The sequence below is a fragment of the Meles meles genome, chromosome 13 (genome assembly GCF_922984935.1).
Source record: "Meles meles chromosome 13, mMelMel3.1 paternal haplotype, whole genome shotgun sequence".
Taxonomy (NCBI): Eukaryota; Metazoa; Chordata; class Mammalia; order Carnivora; family Mustelidae; genus Meles; species Meles meles.
Genome location: NC_060078.1, coordinates 21,542,134 through 21,565,816, shown reverse-complemented (window position 1 = coordinate 21,565,816; position 23,683 = coordinate 21,542,134). Strand labels below are relative to the sequence as shown.

The following is a 23,683-nucleotide window of genomic DNA, read 5'->3' as shown; positions in this document are numbered from 1 at the left end:
TAGTATTAACTACCCTTATTTTTAGTGTAACTTATTTAATTGTAAGTTGTATAATTTAATTTTTAACAATGGCTAAGTTTAACAACCACCTCACAATATTCCTAAAACTTTAATAACTGGCTCTCATGAAACAGTTAAAGCCAAGTCTAACCCACTGCTGGCTCTGTTCAGACAGTGGTTTGCAAGGCCCTGAGCTGAGTATCAATAAGGAGCATAGCTAGGCTAACCAAATCCTAGGAAAATGGACGGAATAAAAACAGGATGTGTGACAAAGACAGGCTCTTTGGTGGGTGTGTAACTGGTGCAGTTCTCATTTGTGGTGACTGTAAACCAAAGCAAAACACATGCCACTTTGTTAATATCAGAAAAAGTTTGGTTTAAACCTATGCTAATATGATACTGATGATCAGACAAACTGGGGGAATAAATTAAAACTCCCACAATATATTCTTTTGATGAAAAATGATTGACCAGAGAACTACATTTTGTTAGTAATCAATTATTACTTTGAATCAAACTATTGATACCTTTTATGAAGTTCAGATTTAGTAGTGGAAGGAGGTAAAAGAATTGACCAACATGTGCATGATTAAGTCTGTGTTAGAATATTTGGTAAGCTAAAATATTTCTTAAGGCAGTCCTAAACCTGACTGCATAATAAAATAATTAGTATTTTGATGTTTATCCTTCCACTTTTTCTGTTTTACAAGTGGTATAAAAAGTGGACAAAGAAAAAATGATGATGAACAATTTATAATTAAGAAAATTTGACCAAGGCTCAAGGAGTAGATTGGGTCAGTACTGAGTTAATTTCAGCTGTGCCTTCTCTGGGGATGACAGAAACCAGGATACTGATCTTTGGCTAAACCTAGGTGAAATGTACCCCACTCCTGGGCACTAAGATAGATCAGGGCAACTTGTACCAGCTTGTCAGTATTGTTTATAGATAACATGGGTAAATTCTTTTCACCTGGTTTACATTTTCTTGGTTTCTGCTACTGGGTCTGCTCAATGGTCTGGGTTTGACTCTGTGACCTGGGGTAAAAAAAGACCCCTCTTTGAATAGGTGGTTTTTCTAAGACCCAGAATCTTGCATATATCTTGGAGGTTCGGACTTGAAGACAAAGTGCATCCCATAAAACTTTAAAGGGAACTGGAATCTGTGCTGGGAGATCTCCTTCCTCTGATACCTGTCTGGGCTTTATTTTTGCTGCTGTACTATGATCTCTTACCTTTATTAAAACCTTTAGTTAGTACCACCTGAAGAATTCATGCAGCCTTTCATTTTTTTCTGATCCTGTATAAATGCTGCAACAATGTGTTAATTTTTCTTTTATACAGTTAAACGAAGTGACTGAGACAAACTGACTATTAACGAAAAGGCAAACATACATCTGGCAGCTGCAAAAACAAAGAAAAGCAGATATCACACGACTAATATCAGGCAGCCCTTGTCACGGATGAAAGCATTAGTGCAACAAAAAAATGAGTTCATAATGATGAGTAGTAGAATTCACAATGACAATATAACTGTGAATGTTTTGGAACAAATAACATCATGATGAGAACATTAATCAAATCTCAAAATTAGAAAGGAAATGGCACATGATACTGGACAAGCAGATCCATCTGTGTTCCTCTTGGCCCTCATACGACTGTGGCACAGTGATTTTCTGCTCAGATTCTGGAGAAGAAAGCCAAGATTCATTCACATCCTAGCTTTTCCATGTTCAGCTGTGTGACGTGCTTTGCTATCTAATCTTCCAGTTTTCTTTTCATATAGCCAAAATGGGGATGAGTAATTGTTGAATTACTATGTTGTACGCCTGAAACTAATGTAACATTGTGCATCAACTATACTTCAATAAAAATTGAAAATAAAATGAAAAACAAAAGCAGAATGAAGACGATGACAGTATTACCTACGTCAGTGGTTACTGGATTTAAGGAGATAATACCTATAAACTTCTTGGCATTCAATAAGAGACAAATTAAAGTTAGATATTATTGTTTTAAAAGTTCTTATCACAGGGCCACCCAGGTGGTACAGTTTGTTAAGCATCTGACTCTTGGTTTTTGCTCTGATTGTGATCTCAGGGTCATGAGATCGAGGCCCATGTTGGACTCTGTGCTGAGGCGAGTCTGCTTGAGTTTCTCTCTCCCTCTCCCATTGCCCTTCCTGCTCATGCTCCGTCTCTATCAGTCTTTCTAAAATAAATAAGTCTTTAAAAAATGAGAATAAAAATTACTATAACAACCTTGTTTGAACATTAGTACCCATTCTCTCCAAATCTTTCTGGCAATCTTGGCCATTGGAGTGGAAGAAATGCAGACTTTTTTTTTTTACTTCCCCATACTACGTGATTAAAAAATCCCATCTCATAAAAGGGATCTTCCAAAAAAAGCAAATTTTTCTTCTTTAGATGCACAATTAAAAAAAAAAAACACCAAAAATCTTTGTATCTAAGAACTCTGGTTCCTAAAGATGATCTATTCTATCCTATTTCTATTGAGACAAATTAACAATGATGTTTTAGTCAAGATGTTTAAATCCATAAGTGTAGTAACTGGATTCCCTTGTCCTTTTTCACTTTATGCCATCCACTTAACAAAAACAGATAAAAATCAATAAACATTATGTAAAAATTTGACCTATGGAGTTGGAGTCAATGCTGAATGCCAAAAGCCATAATTTAGTACCTAAATTACTTTGATCTTATTTATACCTATTTTATTGAACAAAATTATCTGAACAAAAATATTGTGCTGTGAAAATGATATACCACCTTTAAATGCTTCATTGGGAATAAATTTAAAAGACTAATGGCAACCATCCTCTTCTACTTTGTATATGTGCTGCCGAAGTGAGCACTATCCTCTTCTACTTTGTACTCGTATTTTGAAATTGCATTCATAAATCATTACTAAATGAACTCATTATCTTTGGAGAACCACATATGTGAATTAAAATCCCATCACTCCATTTTGCTACATATAACCTTATTGACTCTTTCATTTTTATTTTAAGATCTAGTAAGTCTTTGGTGGAAAATTTAATTTGAGATAAAAGTTAAATTTCCATTGGCAAAAAATTCCACATTGGCTAATGTCCTAAAGGAGCTAGAATCAACTTAAGATCATAATAATTATTGGGATGCCTGGGTGGCTCAGTTGGTTAAGCAGCTGCCTTCGGCTCAGGTCATGATCCCAGCGTCCTGGGATCGAGTCCCACATCGGGCTCCTTGCTCCGCAGGGAGCCTGCTTCTCCCTCTGCCACTCTGTCTGCCTGTGCTCTCTCTCTCTCTCTCTGACAAATAAATAAATAAAATCTTTAAAAAAAGAAGATCATAATAATTATTAAGAAAAAAGGAGTCTTAGATTTTTATGAAATTGATTTTTCATACTAAAAAATGATAAGAACTCTGGGGAACTGATACTGAATAATACTTAGCAATTGTCTTACAATGGGGCACCTGGGTGTCTCAGTTGGTTGAGTGGCTGCCTTCAGCTCAGGTCATTGATCTGTGGGGGCTCCCTGCTCAACATGGAGTCTGTTTCTCCCTCTGCTCCTTCCCCCTGCTCCTGCCCCCCCCCAAATAAATAAATAAAATCTTAAAAAAAAATTATCAGGGGCCTGGGTGGCTCAGTGGGCTGTCTCTGCCTTCAGCCTAGGTCATGATCTCAGGGTTCTGTGATAGAGCCCTGCATGGGGCTCTCTTCTCAGCAGGGAGCCTTCTTCCCCCTCCCTCTTTGCCTGCCTCTCTGCCTACTTGTGATCTCTCTCTCTCTGTCAAGTAAATAAATAAAATCTTAAGAAGAAAAAAAGAAATTATCTTACAAGTTAGGGCACAAGAGTCACATAAATTTAAATATTTACAGGTTGAGATTGATCTATTGTTCCCTCTCTCTTCACCCTTAGAAACACAGGAGTGAAATAAAAAAATCTTTATTTTACTGTAATATAAATTGCCATTTGCTTAGAATGATTATTTGTAGAATATAAGTGTCAAATGAGTGGTAAAAATAAATAAGGTCACATTTATATGAATTTGAAATTAATACAAAATTATTAATTATACTCATATTTCTCCAAATTTTAAAAGCTGTATCTAAATTTCACAGCTGGAACTATAGATTATGTTTTGTCTGTGGCAAAATGTTGGTACCACTTCAGTTGGTAAATAGAAATGCCCACTATCCTTTGTCAGAATTACATATTACTGTGTATATACATGTAATTTTGGGGACTACAGTGCTATTATTTTAACACTATAATTAAAAAGTGAAGTCATTTAGGTGTTCATTATCTGATTGTGCTAATACTAATGTTTAAAAATATACTAATGTTTAAAAATACTGTTTAAAAATGCTAATATTAATGTTGAAAAAACCAAGACTTTGGAAGAAAAAATAGAGATATAACTAAAACGTAAGGAAGGTAAAGCAGTCTCCACCACCAAGAATTTCTTCTTCAGATTAGAGATAAAGCTGAAAAAAAATAAAAAGCAGAATCAAAGGAATTCTAGTGGTTATAGCTGTATACATTGGAATTAAACATCTCTCATATTCTCATATGACAATATTCATATTAAAATATGTCAGTTTTGAATTATGTGAGATCCTTGATCTGTCCTCCTTACATAAACATGATTGATGGTCCTCAAGAGTCATAGGAAAGATGATATGTCTAAAAGGGTAAAACTGTAGAGATTGAAAGCAGATTGTAGTTCCTAGAGCTGGGGATGCAATAGGGATTAACTGTCCATGAGCATGAGGAATCTTATTGGAGTGATAAAATGTCTAAAATGAGTCTGGTGGAACTAAAATGAAGGTGTAGCAGGGCTGTTTCTTTCTGCAGGCTCCAGGAGTAAGTCAGCTTCTTGTTTCTCCCAGTGTCTCCAAGTTTCTGGCATTCCTTAGCTCCTGGCTGCATTGCTCCAATCTCTGATTCCATTGTATATCACCATCACCTGCAAATTCCCCACTAACTCTTCTGCCTCCCTCTTATAAAGGTCCTTGTGGTTACACATAGAGCCTACTAGGTAATCCAGGATCATCTCCCTAAATCAAGATCTTTAACTTAATCACATTTCAAAGACCCCTTTTCGGTATATGGTAACACATTCACAGATTTTGTGGATTAGGACATGGGTATCTTTGAGGGCCATTCTTCAGCCTACAACAGGCGGGTAGAGAAGAAGGCAGGGACTTTGATTCATTCATTGTCTCTACCTCTAGCACTCTACCTAACCCCTGGCCAGTACGTATGTGCCAAGTTGAGAAGCAGATACAAGGAAAGGTACAAAGGTTGGTATGAGCAACACGTGTTCTGAGAACTCTGAGTAGACTGTTCAGTGTGGGCTGAAGGATTAAAATATTAAGAATGGAAGAAAATGGAGTGGAAAGGCAGTTTGGGGCCAGAATGCTGAGTGTCCTGAATATCAGGTTGTTTTTAAGATTTAAACTAATGAGGAGCTATTAAAGGCTTTTGATTATGGGAAAGAATTATTATAGGGGACATTGATAAAAGTTAATTTGGTGAATACCAACCAAATTAGAGAGGAAATACTAGAGGTGGATGTACATTCAGAGGCTACTTCAGCAATCTGGCCATGGAATGATGGGACCTGGACTTTAGTTGTGGTGGTCTTAAGAATGACGAGGCAGAAGCTAAAGTAATACAAATGAAGAATGATCAGCACTCCATAGTGAGTCACTATAAAGGGGTATATCTGTTTTTTTTTTAATATTTTTATTTATTTGACAGAGAGAAATCACAACTAGGCAGAGAGGCAGGCAGAGAGAGAGGAGGAAGCAGGCTCCCTGCAGAGCAGAGAGCCTGATGCGGGGCTTGATCCCAGGACCCTGAGATCATGACCCGAGCCGAAGGCAGAGGCTTTAACCCACTGAGCCACCCAGGTGCCCCTAAAGGGGTATATCTGTTAAGATTGATCACATTTGGTCTGCAAGGAATAGAAATTTTGTGTAATTAAATAAAAGTTATTTATTTTCTCCTGTAATGTGGAGAATGAAGGTAGGTGGTTATGAATTTACATAAAACAATTTTTCCTATCATCTTAACTCAAAATTCAGATGGGAATATTGGGCTATTGAATGTCAGACCAATCTGTCTAAAAGATTTTTTAACTGTTTACAAGTAGGAGACATAAATACAAAATAAACTGTGTTTCCCTTCTAAAAGGGAAGGAGGTGGCAGAATGCCTTCCTTAGGAACCAGCAAGGGTTTCTTAACAATAAGTAACTCTTGGCGAGGTACTTGTCAAGCTGATGATCTTGAGAGAGGCCAAATTATAAAGTCAGGACTTGCATAACTTAGATATGTCTGAGACAACTTCAAATCATTTGCTGTCTGTTGGTTATATTGGAGTTGGAAGGTGTGAAGAATAGGAAATGCATTTTATGATGGCCTTTTTGTCTAATGATTTTTGACAATGACAGTATCTCCTTTCTCTCTAATATCTTAAGAAAAAAAAAGAAGAGAGCCTTCTCTCTTAGATCATCCTTGGTGGTCACAAATGGGCAGGAAACGAGTAAAAAGTCTTTTTATATAAAGGTTCTTCCTTTATAATTATACACACCTGTCTGAAAATCGCATTTTAAAAGTTCTTTATAGCAGAAATGATATTGCAGATATGGTGAACTCATAAATTCACAAATAAGAAGAGTTTGATAACTAGCAGTTACCAAAAAGTAAAGGGACATAAACTAATAATCCTGAAATTAATCATCATTTACAGTTTGAAAAAAAAAGACTAAATTACATTGTATTCTAGGATTATCAATACGGTTGTACTAAACATTAATTCCACTCTTCACTATAGGTTTCAAAAGTTAACTTCCCAAAGCAGAAACTGTGTGTGGCATCCACCCCTCCCTGAACTTTTCAATCAATCCTTCCCATCACTGAAGGCTTTTTATAATTTCACGAGGGAAGAAGACATGAAAATCTCAGACACTGGCACGTTTTAAGAAAAACTTTTAGAAACATTGCTGCTTAAATATCAATGTGATAACAAAATAAAATATCCACGGTCACATGGGTACTCTTCTTTCCCAGTTCTCCAGTAAACACCCCAAATGTTAGTTCTCCTTTCAGGGAGAAGCAGTTTCTTACCTTACGACCATCAATTAGACCACATTTACCAAAAAAGCGCCATCTTATAGGCTCTCTCTTATTCTTCCAAGCAGGTGGGGATTAGGTGAGTTGAGAAGTTTTGCTCTCCAGACTTGGACCTCTCTTCCCAGGTCATGTGCGCTCAGATTCTATCCTAAAAACTAGCTCTCTCTACACTTGTATCTGAGAGAACACAAGGTTAAGATTTAAGAGGCAGTAGAAGATCTATGCCTTTCGCTCCAATTCCATTTCTTCCCTTTGCCTAAGGAGTCTCGAAGAGTAATTTAATTTAATTTAATTTAATTTTATTTTATTTTAGGGGAGAGAGAGCGAGCGAGCGCAAATGGGGAGAGACAGAGGGAGAAGGAAAGAGAATCTTAAGCAGGCTCCATGCTCAGCACAGACCCTTATGGAGTTCAATCTCATGATCCTGAGATCATGACTGGAGGGGAAATCAAGAGTCAGACACTTAATCGACTGAGCCACCCAGGTGCCCTTCAAAGGGTGTTTTTAAAATTTCAGTCCCACTCTTGTTCTTTGAGTAGGAGACTTGCAGGGTGAGGACAGAGGTGGTGATTAGTAGAGCATTGCCTCCTTGGCTGTGATATCACTGAATACCTTCACATTTAATTATCCTTCATGTAAATTGGTATAACCAGTTGGAGAGCCATGTGGTTATATTGAGTAAAGATAAACATTCACATACCTTCTGGCCAGCGATTTCACTCTCTATATAGAAGCTTTCACACATAAGAAAAAAAAAAAAAGCATACAAGAAAGTTTGTCGCAGCTTTATAATAGCAAAAAAAAAAAAAAAAAGGAAATAACCTAAATGTCTATCAGTAAATGGATAAATGGTGGCATATTTGTAAATTAAAATATTATTTAACAGTAAAATGTGAATACTTCTCATTTATAAAAATGCTATGTATTTCATGAAAATAATACTATATATTTTAATAGAGACATATGTTTAAATTGTTTAAATTGAAAATTGAATAAATTTAAACTGAATACATTAAACTGAAAATGAGAGACACCAAATTCAGGAGCATTATTAATTCTGGATAAGGATACCAAGAAAGAAAACTGTGTAGAGGTACAAAAAGCTTTAATTGTAATATTTTAATTTTTTAGGCCATGTATGGGATACATATATGCTCATTACATTATTCTAGATACATTTTCATGTGCTTGAAATATTTTATTCCTAAAAGTCTTATAAACTCCTAAGAGATACCCATATCATATATCAACCACTTACAAAGAGAGACACAAGGAATAAGTGCTTTCTCCTGAGAAACTCTTGTGTTTTCTTTTCATTAGCAAGGTAAATCACTCACTAATAAATTTTTTTTCCTTTGCTTGCCTAGAATCTGAGAACCAAATCTGAGCTCCAAATTTAGTAACCAAGTAAGACCCTGTTTTGGGGCACTTGGGTGGTTCAGTGGGTTAACGCCTCTGCCTTGGGCTCAGGTCATGATCCCAGGGTCCTGGGATTTAGTCCTGCATCAGGCTCTCTGCTCAACAGGGAGCCTGCTTCTCCCCACCCCCCAACCTCTCTGCCTGCCTCTCTGCCTAATTGTGATCTCTGTCTGTCAAATAAATAAAATTTTAAAAAATACCCTGTTTTTCTTTTTTTTCCTCCCTGAACTCGATTTTCTTTCAAAATATGCATTTTCTCTGGTCCTGCATTTGTTTATTCTATTTTATGGTGTTATAAACCTCTCCCCATTCTTTGAGGAAGAAGAGTTACAAATAAAAGTATGAAAATTATTATGTTCTAGTTTTCTCTTTGTTCATATGAATATGAAAGAGCTGTGTGTCTGCCTTGTCTACCTTTGTACACCTCTGTGTCTAGCATAGTGTCTGGCATGTGGTGTGGATTTTATCATTTGCTGAGTAAATGAGTTAATAAATCCACAAATTCATCCTTAAACAGATCTTGATTTTTGCACATTTCAGATGTGTCTGATTTGTCTTATTATAAATTTAGTTTTAGTAAACATCTTGGTGAGTTTAGTTTTGGATTATCTCCCAAGGTTATTTTTTCAGGGGTAAAATTACCTGAGTCAAAATACATGAGTGCTTAATGGCTATTGAAATGTTTTTTCCAAATTGCTCTCCAAAAAAGCTTTAACCAGTTTCTACACCAACAGGCAATATATGAGAGTATCATTTCCCCATAACACTATCTATGTTTGGGTAGAATTATTTTTTATTCCATTTTGCAATTTAATAGATGTTAAATTACAGCTTGACGTAGAGCTAATAACTTTTTAAATGTTAGTTTACATACCCTTTGTATTGTCTCCTACTTTATATCACTACTATTTTTATGGCAAACTTCATGTGCTCTTGTGAATCAGCTCACTTGGCTTATCCAGATCTCATCATAGATTTTCACTGTTTAATATAACCCAGCAAAGAAAAATAAACATGAAAACTATTGAGGCCTCATAATTCCCTATGAATAATAAACCTCTTTGGGCTTTGAATTCCTCACTTATCAACTGGAGATGAGAATATGTGCCTTGGATGCCTATTATATTATGAATCATATATCTATATAGAATACTTCCTACCACATGGCAGGTATTCAGCAAATAATAACTACTTTTATTTTGATTATAACCTGTAAGGTTAAGTTAATAATCTAGATAATCATTGTCTTTATTTCCTGGTCTGTGTGCATAAGGAACAAATATACACTAATTATGGATTTTTTTAATAACCCATCTTGAACTACATAAGCAGAAGTAGAATTTACCAATAGAAGGATAAAATAATCAGAAGGAGGGAAGAGCAGGGATTCATCTGGGCCTCTATATACAGGAGTTCTCAACCCTAATGTTGCTAGAATGTGCTCTCGCTGACTCTTATTTCTGCTTCTCTTTGCAGTTGAATGTCATTTTCTTTCTTCACAGGTGGACATTCTCTAACAACAGCTGAAAGCCCTTGAGTTTTGTACTTCACAACTTCAGTTTCTGTGCAAAGATTGTCTGGACAGTCCCTCAGGTTCCAACTTGAAATATTTTAGGGAAGGGGCTTTTTGGCCCAGATTGGCTCAGATACCCTGATATGTGGTTCAGGGCTCTTAACCAGAGTTCTAATCAGTGCTGGCTGAAGTGGGAATGTGGTTGGGTCCTTGGAGAATATGGAAATGTCTATAGACTGTCAGAAAAAAGGGCGGTGATATTGCCAGATGAAATAAGAGATGAACAAAACATTCAGTGTTCACCATAAATTAAAAAATTTGTGAATCCCTTGACAGGGAATAATTGGTCCTTTGGGGATGGGCATAATCCCTTTTTAGCAGATCTGGAATAAAATAGGATCCAAATGAAGTATAAGTTTCTAAGTGAAAGACAAGTAGTAGCAGGGTGAGTATTTCTATATAAAGACAATGTCTGGCATGTGTGTGTGTGTGTGTGTGTGAAAGCCTTGCAAGCTATGCTCCCTCAAGATGCTCAGGGAATAATTATTTTTTTAAAGATTTTATTTATTTATTTGACAGAGATCACAAGTCGGCAGAGAGGCAGGCAGAGAGAGAGAGAGAGAGAGAGAGTGAGAGGAGGAAGCAGGCTCCCTGCTGAGCAGAGAGCCCAATGTGGGTCTCGATTCCAGGACCCTGGGATCATGACCCAAGCTGAAGGCAGAGGCTTTAACTCAATGAGCCACCCAGGTGCCTCAGTGAATAATTATTGAATGTGAAAAAAATTTAGTAAATTGCCAAACACGATACCTGGCCCATAATAAGTGCTCAATAAATATTTTTTGGATTAAGGAAAAACTACAAACCTGGGTTTCATTCTGGATGTAATTCCAAAGATAAATGTCAAATGGCCTGATGATAACTAGAGAAGAGAATACAAGAAATGAACGCCATAGTAACCAAGTAGAATCCATTCTAACAGCAGTCGGCAATCAAAAAAACGTCAGTTAAAAGAACCGGAGCACACTGAGACAGTGTATCTGGAATGGCAGTGGGATCTAGTACAATACAAACCAGGGACAGAAAGACAAATTCTCTGAAGTCGACACATTATGTTGTCTTCAAGGACATGAGATTCTTGGACCTTGTAACCAGGGGAAACTAACTAGCAATGGGTGTTGCAGGTAACTGTTTGCTATCATCACTATTAGATGTTTGTTCTGTTCCAGTGAAGATATATCAGTAACTACCCTCCCCGAAATGTACGTTTGATCATTTAATGCATTCCATCTTTCCTAGACTTTTTGTCAATCTAGACTACACAGACTACAATTTGGACTCTATAGTACATCCCTTCAGTAACTGTTTTGGTCCCTTTGGTCCTTCTGCCTCTTTAACCTTATACATGTTTATCCCTGGATAATCTAAGATATATTCCTTTTCTACTTCTGGAAAACATCACACAATAAAATTGGGTCCACCAAAAGTTAAGTTTTCAGTCCCATCTGAGCCCATTTGTCTATTCTATAGATCTTGTCCTTGGTCAGTTTTCCTTTCTATTTTGCTTTTTGTGCTGTACTAAACTTTAGCCATTCTCCTCAAGCATTGTACCCACAGCCCACCCCTTCAGTCTCAACATGTGCTTTAGGCAAATAGTTTCTCCAGGAAATGCAAGCCATTCTAACTGTGAAATATCTAAATATCTTGCTTTCCACCTCTTAAATTTACCTTCAGCTGTATAAGTGGTTTTCAACACTGATTTCTTTTCAACTCTGTGTCCTGCCCAAGATTCTGATTTAATGACCTGGGGCAGACACAGATTTTTTGAAAGCTCCCCAGATGATTCTATGCTTTGCCAGAGCTGAGAATCACTGACCTATATCTGTTCTATAATTTTCCCCCATCTCTGAAATATTTGTCCCACCAGATCAAAGCCAATTTCCTAAAGAGTGTTTTTCTTCTAGCCCTTCAAACTTATTTGTTCCCTTTTTTGGTGGATAGGGAATTCCTGTCAGGAACACTAGACCTACTGGCTTATACCCAGTTCTTGTCCTGGGAAGCACACAGATGAATTATTTCTCCAAGTAACAGGAAAAAACACACCCTGAGTGGTAAGTGCAAATTGTGCCTGAATGACAGTTGAGGTACTTGAGCAGTATTGAGTTTCTAGATGTTTCATAGAGTTAAAAACACAGGTCTGGGGGCGCCTGGGTGGCTCAGTGGGTTAAAGCCTCTGCCTTCAGCTCAGGTCATGATCCCAGGGTCCTGGGATCGAGCCCCGCATCGGGCTCTCTGCTCAGCAGGGAACCTCTCTGCCTACTTGTGATCTCTGTCTCTGTCAAAAAATAAATAAATAAATAAAATCTTAAAAAAAAAAAACAAAAACACAGGTCTGGAGTTAGTGAACCAGTTCAATCCTACTTTGCCACCAACCAGCTGTGTGACCTTGGAAAATTCTTAAACTCCTAGCCCATGTTTCCTTTTATGTAAAATGTACCTCCTTCATTGGTAAGGTAGGTGTAACTGAGATAATGAATATAAAGTTCTTTACCCAGAGCTCATAGGAGTTGGTCAATCTATAGCCAGATTTGTTGAAGCAGTCTCTTTTTTATTTCTTTACTCTAAGAGCTCTCCATGGGTGATTTCATCTTCTCTGGTTTCCCAAATATATATCTCCATTCTTTAACTAAATCATAAGATGTAACTCCATCTCTGCCTAGGTAATCCAATAAGAGGTTTATAATCTCTTCTCTAGGGCATGTCGTCAGTCATATCATCATTATCAGTCAACCATTCACTAATTTATCCAACAACTTCCATTGATAATGCAGATGATGTTCTAACTACTGGGAATACAGAAATGAATAAAACCAAGCCTCTGTTTTCAAGTGTCTATATTTTACTGTTTCCATCTTCACAGTCATTGCATTGGTCAAGTCCAATGCTTCACCAAACCTCTGACTCCTAAGAGCCTCCCTGCCCCTCTTAACTGCTTTTCTTCAACCCATTCTTCCCAAAGGACTGGAGCAATTATTTTAAACTCTGAATCTTTACAAGTCAATATGCTGATTAAATTCCTTCAAAAATTCCCAACAACTTGCTGGATTAAGTTTAAACTTCTCAGAGAAACCTTAATTCCTTTTCTATCTGCTTCTTTAGCCTCATCTCTTCCTAGGTTCTTCTGCAACAGCAACACTTACATTTTGGGGTTGCATAATCATTTTATGTTTCCTTGTGTGTCTCCCTATGTGCCTAGCGAAATTCGATTAGCTTAGTGAATAACCCTATATTCATAATATGCTCAAATGGTATTTTTTTTTTTTAGGTTCAAAATAAAATTAAGAGGAAGGTACATAGAGTTTCCATATATGCCTTGCCCCAAAACGTGCACATCTTCCATCATTGACATCTCTCACCAGAGTGGTACATTTCTTACAACTGATGGGCCTTCACCGACACATCATAATCATTCAAAGTCCATAGTTCACATTAGGGTTCTCTCTTGGTGTAAATTCTATGGGTTTAGATAAATGTTTAACAACATGTATCCATCATCATATTGTCATAGAGTATTTTCAGTGCCCTAAAAATAATCTGCGCTCCACTGATTTATCCCCCCACCCCCATTCACTCCTAGCAATACTGATCTTGTTACTATCTCCATAGTTTTGCCTTTTCCAGAATGTCAGATAGTTGGATCCTGCTTTCTCTAATTCCTCACCCTTCTCTGATAGAACTAATTATTAATTCTTTCATATAATGTTGTGTCTTATAAAACTCTACTATTTTATAATTTTTAAAAAAGATTTTATTTATTTATTTGACAGAGAAAGACACAGAGAGATAGGGAACACAAGAAGGGAGAGTAGGAGAGGTAGAAGCAGGCTTCCTACCGAGCAGGGAGCCCAATGTGGCCTCAATTCCAGGACCCTGGGATCATGACCCAAGCCGAAGGCAGCCACCCAATGACTGAGCCATCCAAGCACCATTTATATATTTCTTATGAATCTTTATTTTTTTACTTGTCTGTCTTCTACTAAGACAAATATTTTAAGGCATGAAAAGTGTTTTAGTCTTTACCTAGTACAATGCCTATACATAATGTGTGCACAATATTAGTTGAAATTTATAAACATTTAATTATATAAATGAAAGAAGGTTCAAATAAAGTTCATTCTGTCTCAGTTTTGGCTGAGGCTCTAAGACAATAGTTGATAAGGACTCCCATATGTGTATTCCTGGACCACCACTGCTGGACTTGAAAAGAGGTAGCTGAAAGTTCGTTTATAACCTCAGGGAATTTACCCTCTTGAGGGGACAGGCAAGTTCAAAATAAAGTAACCAAGGAATGGGAAATTAGAGATGAGATTATCTTCAGAGGGGGATGCAGTGTGTTCCTATGGGGAAGGAGAGGAGGATGAACTTCTCTTATCACAAAAGCTTAGAGAATTTCAAGGAGAAGACTTGAAAAGCTTGACCTGTGATCCGTAGAGACTGTTGGCTAATAATGTAAAACCTTTTTCTGGAAAAGCCTGAAGACTACCAAGTAAAGTTGTCTAATAAAGAAAAATTATTGTATGAGAATGGCCTGAGATCCTAAAGTTTGTCATAATGAAAGATGTAGGAGAAATGAGCCTCTTGATATAGAAAGTAGGCCTGGAGTCATTTAAAAAAGAATTTGGATGTGAAAAGCAGTTTAAAGAACAATGATACTCTAACTCTGCCTGATGAGGGCCATCAAAGAAAGAAGGACTGATAAAGAGTCGGTGATTAATTTTTTTTTATTCGTTTATTTGTTTATTTACAGCATAACAGTGTTCATTGTTTTGGCATCACACCCAGTGCTCCATGCAGTACGTGCCCTCCCTATTACCCACCACCTGGTTCCTCAACCTCCCCCCCCCCCCCCCCCCCCGCCCCTTCAAAACCCTCTGGTTGTTTTTCAGAGTCCATAGTCTCTCATGGTTCATCTCCCCTTCCAGTTTCCCTCAACTCCCTCTCCTCTCCATCTCCCCATGTCCTCCATGTTATTTGTTATGCTCCACAAATAAGTGAGACCATATGAAACTGTGGAAAGAACCAAGATGCCCTTCAACGGATAAATGGATAAGGCGATGGTTAATTTTATGTGCCAACTTGAGTGAGTCAACTTGAGTGAGTTCAGAAATTTGGTTAAATATTATTTCTTATGTGTCTTTGAGGATGTTTATGGAAGAGATTAATATTTGAATTGGTAGACTGAGGAAAGCAGATTGTCCTACTGGATGTGGTTAGGCGTGATATAACCTACTGAGTACCTGAATAGAGCCAAAACATGGAGAAAGAAAGAATTCTCTTTCTCTTTATTTGAAAGCTTGAGCTGGGACATCAGTCTTCTGACCTCAGACTGGGATTTACACCAGCAGCATTCCCAGTTTTTACCTTTGGACTCAGACTAGAAGTACCCCACCAATTTTCCTGGGTCTCCAGTTTGCAAATGGCTGATTGTAGGACTCCATAATCTCAGGAGCCAATACTTTATAATAAATCTCTTTAATATGTATGATATAGTATATATAATAAGCATATATATACATTATATAACTATAACTATGTATATCCTATTGGTTCTGTTTCTCTGGAGAACCCTGACTAATATAGACTTATAAGTAGCCAGCTACAGGGGAATGTTACCCTATATTTATAGGAACCTCACACAAAGAATGAGATAACTCCAGAAATGGAAGGGTTTCTGAAGAACATGCATATGGTCTCCAGGAAAGAGAATCTCTTTAAGCATTCAGAAAGCTCAGAGAAAGTTATTTAAGCTCTCCGCAACAGTTTGAAGAAACTAGTACTAGATACCTCTTTATTTTACAAGATATTGCCTGCCCTTATCATATTTTCATTTGGGTTCCCACAGAAGAGGACTCTCAGACATGGATACGAGTGCAAGTAGTTTATTTGGGAGATAATCCTAAGAAGTACAGGCTTGGTAGTGGGCAGTGAGATAAGGAAGGGAAGGAAGACAGTAACACATAAGAAATTGAGTAGGTTATTACTATGGGAACTCAATCCTCCTGCTCTAGGATACAGTAAAGGATGTACCTCAGAGTTACTCCAACCAAGGGAGATGAGTCTCCATCAACTTTTGTCAGGCATTTGTTGAGCCCTGTTCCTAGGAGCATTAATTCCCCAGAAGTTCTGGCCTTCTCTGGAAGTGCAAAGAGTGGGCTCTAGTGGCCAAAGAAAGTCTTTCAGTGTAGTATCATGGCACCGGCAGGTGAAAGACATGGGTATCTAGACTGAGTGTGAGGGGTTATGGACACAGTAGTGACAGCAGTTGCTAGACTCTTACCTGAGTCCTGGATATGTCAGAAGAACTTGACCTGGGAGTGGAGGAAGAAGTAGAAACACCTTCCTGGAAAATAGAAGAATCCCACTATAGGAAGGCTTCCTACCTGTAGCAGCCCCATGCTGAGGTAGGGGAGAGACTCTGCATTTGAATGGAGTTTTGAGTGTTTACTTTACCAGAAATGGTCATTTTAATGTTGGAACTAAGTATTGTTGGGACTAAAAGTGAGCAGAAGATGATTAGTTCTCTCTTAGTCACTGAAATATTCATGAGATTTGCCCTAGATTTCATGGAGTAGATGAGAGAAAACTTCTTCAAGAGAAGGGCTGAACAGATAGTGGAAAGTGTAAAAATACATTGATTTTCTCATTGTATGAGTCCTATTCAGGGATTTAGCTGAAGAATTAAAAACTCAGTCAGATATTCTATCTATGGAATAACAAATACTCATATTTATGAAAAAGCATTTATTGAGAAATTCCATGTGACCTGCCTCACATTAAGAACTATGAAGAATATTGTACAGGACCAATCCTAGTCCCCAAGTGGTATATGCTACATTTTAGTTGGGAGTCTAGAATTCTGTTGAGGAATTTTTTCATAATGACTGAGCAATTATATGATCTCAGAAATTATTTTTCCTTCTAATAATTATATATTGTATTTTTAAATAACTATTAGTAATCTTCAAGTAGGCCCTTTACTCCCTGATGATTCACCCAAATGTTTATTATTGTACTTATTGACTATTATTGATTTCTTAAAATCTGAGTGAGAAAGAGGCTTAAGATGAAATAAAATCACAAATTTGTGTATAAGTTTATGCTAAATACTAGACATATTATTTAATTAGTTTGAGTTTATGGGTCACCTATATACTTCTATAACTAAGGACCCCCCCAAAAATTGAGTTGTTTATTTACCCCAGAAGTGTCAGGAGGTTAGGACAAGCAAAGTTAATAAAGCATTTTTAAATATTTTTTTCCTAAAATTAATATCAACACAACTTCAATCAAAAACAAAAATAAAGTTATTGAAGGTAATATAATAATAAATACATAATGCGGCAATAGAAAAATTTCCAACTTATTAGACCAACTGTTATAAAAGTGTTCAGTAAAAAAGCAGTTCTGATCACATGTGTGGGAGGTCCTTGAGAAAAATCTGTTAAACAGCATATCTGTCTTTCTTTGCCTGTTTCAGAGTGGTCTGATGTTTCCTTTGGTGAACTTTAAGACCTCTATGATAATCTATGGTAGGTGAGGAAAGAGGATTAGGGAGAGGGGGTAAAATTCCCTGTTGACCTAGGCACAGTGGGTGTGGACTTTTCAACCATGTGAGTGTGGATCAGATCCATTATATTGAGGAGGAGGATCTTGTGGCATAGTGAAAACACAGGGATTTTGGCTTCTGAGTTTAAGTCCCACCTTTTCCCTTGCTCTTTATCTGCTCTTAGACAATTCATTTAACATTTTAAAGTCTCCATTTCTATACTTGCAAAAATAGAAATAATAAGAAAACTGAAAAATTGCCCTGGATTCTGGTTCATGGGCTCTGTCTACCTGTCAGATGGGGGTGATAATCAGAGAGTAAATGGATTCCCTGAAGGGAAGAAAAGTAAGTCCCAAAGTTGAGAAATGAACAAAAGATCCTGATTAGCTCCAGCCTGAGAGATTCTGATTCAGTAGAGGAGATCCAGGGAATCCAAGCTCCTTGATAATTTCTTATGTGTAGCCATTTTGAGAACCACTGAATTAGGGAAATATGGTTACAGGGAATGGTTCTTCAAACAACTATCACATGACTATGAAAATGGGATAGAAATTTACCTCTGAGATCAGGTAGGCAGGAGAATAATTACTTAACATGTAGATTTGCACTCAAAGTACTTAATAATCATGAACATATGAGTTAACTGATAAATCTGATTGGGAGATCCATGTAGAACCAGATATACCCTCTCAAACTAGTGCTCCTGCGATCACCTCTAGGTTTCTGAAAGATAGGCAGGCTAAGCAGCAGAAGTACAATCTTCCCAACTGCTTCAACTCTGGATAAAACAAAAACAAAAAACTGGAAGATTCAATAAGTGGCAAATTGTTGCAACATTTCAAGATGGCAAGATCAGCCCATTGTGGGATACAATGGACTGGACTTCAGCATTTGTCAACCAATGTCATTATTAATGCAATATAACATATTTTTACTTTAATGAATTCTTTTAACTTCACTTCAAAGTGAATAACATTATTATTCCTATTTCTATATAGCCAAACCAAAATTCAATAAGGTAAAATGTCTTGCTTAATGTCACAAAGCCAATAAGAAGCAGAGGCCAAGCTAGGCTAAGAAACCAGTTTTCTTTCTCCTAAATCCTGTGCTCTTCTCATTATAAAAGCATTTGTTCAGGAAAGGATTTAGTCATATCCAAAAGCAAAGTTAAGGAACTATATATGAGAGCAAGAGTAAAACAGGTCACCAGAGAGATAAATAAAATCAAGGATTGGCAATTCACATGAGGGACAGAGAAGACATACAGAAGCATTTAAGATATTAAGATTAGTAGATAAGGGATAAGCATAAATAATTTCTATCATATAGGAAAGAAAGTCAGCAAAACCTGGAAAACCCTCATATTGTAATTATCCATGCTTGAGCAGAGATATTGAGCTTGATATAGGGGAGGATCCTCACCCTTACCAAACATAATAGTCTCCTTAATATTAATTCCTAGTTAAATCCACTGTTAGAGGAAAATGTCAGTCACTTTATTGAATAGGGATTGTATGAAAATAAACTAAATCAACTCATTTTTTTTTCACTTTCAAATTAGATCCTTGACTTTATATAGACAGAGCCTATAGGTTTAGTAGATCTCCCATCCAAGTACTAACCAGGCCCGACCCTGCTTAGCTTCCGAGATCAGATGAGATCGGGCGCGTTCAGGGTGGTATGGCCGTAGACAGGTTTAGTAGATCTAAGTTACTAATTTATCTAACCAGCTCCTCAAGAAGTAATATTAAGCATCACTATCCTAACTAGAAAAATCAGGCCAACCATATCCATTAGCCACATCTGATTTTGTCATAGATACAATCAAAGACCAATGTACAATTTGGTCCTACCTCACTTTCACAGAGAAAAATACATCCAGAGATGTTCAGCAATTTATTCAGAATTAAGAATGAAATCTATTCTCAGATTATTATTAACTTGACTTTTATTCCTCAAAACCAATTAAATACATGCTTAAGAATAATATACAGGTTATGGTTAATGTTTTGAGTTGTCCTCAGAAAATCTTTTTAATATAAATAATAAATGCAACTGAAGACAACCTTATAATAAATGTACTCTGTGTTGGAGATAGTGATTCATAAGCTCATTTACTTCATGACTCATAGGTCTTGGAAAAAAACAAGATTCTAAGGAAATACTGGTTTATGTTCAGAACTGGTCAGTTGTTTATTTACTTTCATCTCCTTCTTTGTGAAAAACACAACAAAAATACTATAGTCAGGTAGAGTGCTTTAAGGAGCATCAACATGCGGCACCTGGGTGGCTCAGTTGGTTAAGCAATTGCCTTCAGCTCAGGTCATGATCCTGGAGTACTAGGATCGAGTCCTGCATCAGGCTCCCAGCTCCATGGAGGGTCTGCTTCTTCTCTCTCATGTTCTTTTTCACTGTCTCTCTCTCAAATAAATAAATAAATAAAGTCTTAAAAAAAAGAAGCATCAACATGTAAATCTTTACCATCTAAAGCATATGCTCATAGAACTTCTTCATTATGTGACTACATTATGAGAATATTGATAATAGTTATTTCAAGAAAGAGAAGCTATAGATGAGAGGCCTTTAAAAAGTGAGAATTAGGGGGTATATTATAACATCATGATTACTCATTATAAGCTTTTCCATTGCTATGACTCAGTCTTAACCCAGATGTCATTTGGCACCAACAATAGAATTTTGAAGATTAAGTGTCATAACAAAAATTAGAGAAAGTAGCTTAAAGTATCAGAATTCATTCAAACTGCGAACATACTGGATGATGGGATGAGCAATAAAGTGTGCAGGAGAAAATTCTCTTGAGATAATAATCTTCCCCAAAAGCTTAAAGAGAAAGAAAAACAACTCATTGTAAAAAAGGTATTTTCTTTTGGTTTTCCAAGTAGGATATTATTGGAAGGATATCTGTTAGTTGATATGAATGCAGGGTCTCTCATTATCCTTTTCATATTTCTTTTTCTCTTTTGTTTGCTTCCTATTGTAATCAAGGGTGAAAATGCAAATAGATAACTTGTGTAAATCAGTTGCAAGTAATAAAAAAAATCAGCAAAACTCAGCTCAGACTAGATAAAAAAGGGAGTGATTTATTCATTTAAGTAATTGAGAAGCTCAAGGGAAACAGGCCTGGTTTGGTTCAGGGGACTCAAAGGATGCTAAGTATCTTTGTGTCTAATGCTTGTCTGTCACTTTGGTCTACTGCTCCCCTTATTGGTCTCATTCTGAGAACACTCTTCCCTGAAAGTAAGAAAGATTACTGCACCCAATTTCCAGTCTGCTGGATTGGGGAAAAATTCTGTTGGATCTTCCATAGTAGATGCAAAGAAGTGCTTGAGCTCCCATGGACCAGATTGGACTGTATGCCAAACCCGGAGTCAGTCACTGAAACTAAGGGAAGAGATGATGTTAATGGTTAGACTGGGGGGTCATGTGACTAACATGATTGGTGAGGAGTGGAGCAAAGAGGTGAGGCTAGCTTCCATGATCCACACACTGAAAGCTGGGGAAGGAGAGGCATGTTTTCTATTATATAAAAGAGATAGGCAGGCAAAAGCAATTGGTGTTTACTGCATAGACTAATGGTTACCATTTTTTGAACCCAAAATGCAACTCTGGGGCCTAGAGTAAGTTCTTCTTTCCTAGGACATTGCTCTGGAGGGGCAAAACGGATCCTGGAGGCTCTTTCTCCTCCTCTCAGCTGCCTCTGCTCTTCCTCCGTCATAATTAAGGCTTGGGTCTAAATTCCCTCTTATTAGCCTGCCACTTGCTGGTTTCATCACAGTCCACTCAGTCACAAAAGACCCATTTTCTCTAACCTGCCTGGGATTGCACCACCGTTAAGGAATCTAAGCAGAGAGTAAAGAGGAAAAAAACGGTTTCTTTCACCCAACATATTATAGGAATTCATGTTGGTTACATTATGTTTTCTGAGAAAGTCTAAGTCCTTCATTAGTCTGGAGCTATTAACATAAGCAAAAGACAGTGTAGTAACTAAAGGATTATATATGGGATGGTAGCATGATTTGCCTTTGTTTACAATCCTGATGCACTAGACTTACCTTTGTCTATTAGATACTGAAACATTTTTCTTAGATCTAAAAATTATATTCTTTCAAGAAATGTCGGAGCTCAAAATCAAATGAGACATTAAATAGAAGAGCTGAATTAATAGAAGTTCTGTTTATGGTTATACTTTTATTTCCAAAAAATCTATGGGGAGTTGAAATTCTTAGACCTGGAAGTAGAAAGCAGCTCAATGAATACTGACATTTATTTAACATCTAGTTCATGTTTTCTGTGCAAACCAGTATTCAGCTCACTGTTCAGCTAAATGTCTGCTTTGTTTCATCCCTGCTGTTTTAAATGTTTGGGAATTGGATTGAATTCACAATGAAGGTGCTAAGGCATTTTGCTCATCTGGAAACCAAATACAAAACTGCAGAGATGACAATTTTTTATTTCTTTTGGCTGCAGCTCCCAAGATTGTCATGTTCTATGCATACATATGCCAAGTACCTTTTCCCAAAGTAAAGATGAACTGGGCAGGTGGCCAGTGGGTTGAGCTGGAAGATTCTTCCTGATTTGGGCTGAGATGAGGCCCCAATCACTGCCATAATGCTGAAACCTGATTTTAGTGATGACTTACAAAGAGACAGCCTTAAACAACTGACTCACCAAGTGAGTCACCCTTGCTGAGCTCTGCACTTTCATTATCCTCAGAAAGCTATCAAGAAATCGTCTCATTGCTTGTCTGATGCAAATGGAAATGTCTAGCATATTGATTCCATTCCCGGTTTACACTCTGGATAGAAACCAATTTACACCTGAGGAATGTGCCAGGATCCTGCTGGGGAGAAATTGTAAAATAGGCAGGAATTGTCTTCCAGCAGCGATTTGCAAGCCCCCTATTAGTGTATCCCTTATCTCTCAGAAAGCAAATTGTTTCCCCCATTCTCTTCCCTTTTTCTCGCCTCTTCCTCCCTTGCCTCTCATTCCCTTTACCTCTCCCTGCCCTCTCTTTTCTTCTCCCGTTTCTCTCCTTCTTCTCTCTCCCCCCTTTACACACACACACACACACACACACACACACTCTCTCTCTCTCTCTCTTCCAATCTCTTGCTGGATTCTGATGGTGGGACACTGTCTCTCATCAGATGATATGTTCTTCTCTGAAACTTTCCCCACACCCTTACTCCTTCCCACCCCTGCACCAAGTTAACCCTCCAGGTTTATCTTTCTTGGCCCATGCTAAGTGTTTGAAGTTAATTTGATGAAGATAGATCTGCATATTGGACAAGTTATTTGATAATATTAGAGAAACATAATCTATGGAAGATGCAAAACTTTCCACCAGGCCAATATATGCACACTTGGCAACTGAATAACTATGCGGAAAGGCATCAGGTTTTGGTAAAGAGTATGGACCAGGAATTAAACAGATTTTGTTCTCCACCTGAGTAATTAGAATAGCTCTTCTAACTTTTTTAAGGTTAGGTATTCTTTCTTATCAAAAAAGAAGAACCAGTGCCTTCCTTTTTTACTACAGTGACCACCTGCTGCTTTTGCCTGCTTGGCAGATATTTCCTCTCTTTCCCAATTTTCCTTTGTACAAAACCCTTCCCACACTCAGTCCATGTGCTTTATTTTATGGTATTTAGGGCCCCACTCTATCCAGAACAGTTGGAGTTACCCTTGGGACTTTTGCTGCAACTACTAGCAAGGCAGTGAACTCCTTCTTCTGGTAATTTACAGTGTCCAGTGGCCATCTTTGCCACCATGTGGGAAGAGTGACAGGACTTTAGACACACAGGGTGGCAAGACCAGCAGGGAGGTGTGGTTCACGTCTTTCTCTCAGGATCTGTCTATCAGTCACAGAAACGATCACTAGTTGGAACTCATTAGGTCAGGAGCCCATCCTTGAATCTGGAGATCCCCCTTATCAGGCCTACTTCTAATCTATATGATCCAATAAATCCTCCTGTTTGCTTTAACC

General features: G+C 37.4%; 1 pseudogene; it reads right to left on the bottom strand.

Annotated features, from left to right (window-relative positions):
- Positions 1–19,250: 19,250 nt before the first annotated feature.
- LOC123955801 lies at positions 19,251–19,368 on the bottom strand (annotated as a pseudogene).
- Between the last annotated feature and the right edge of the window lie 4,315 nt (positions 19,369–23,683).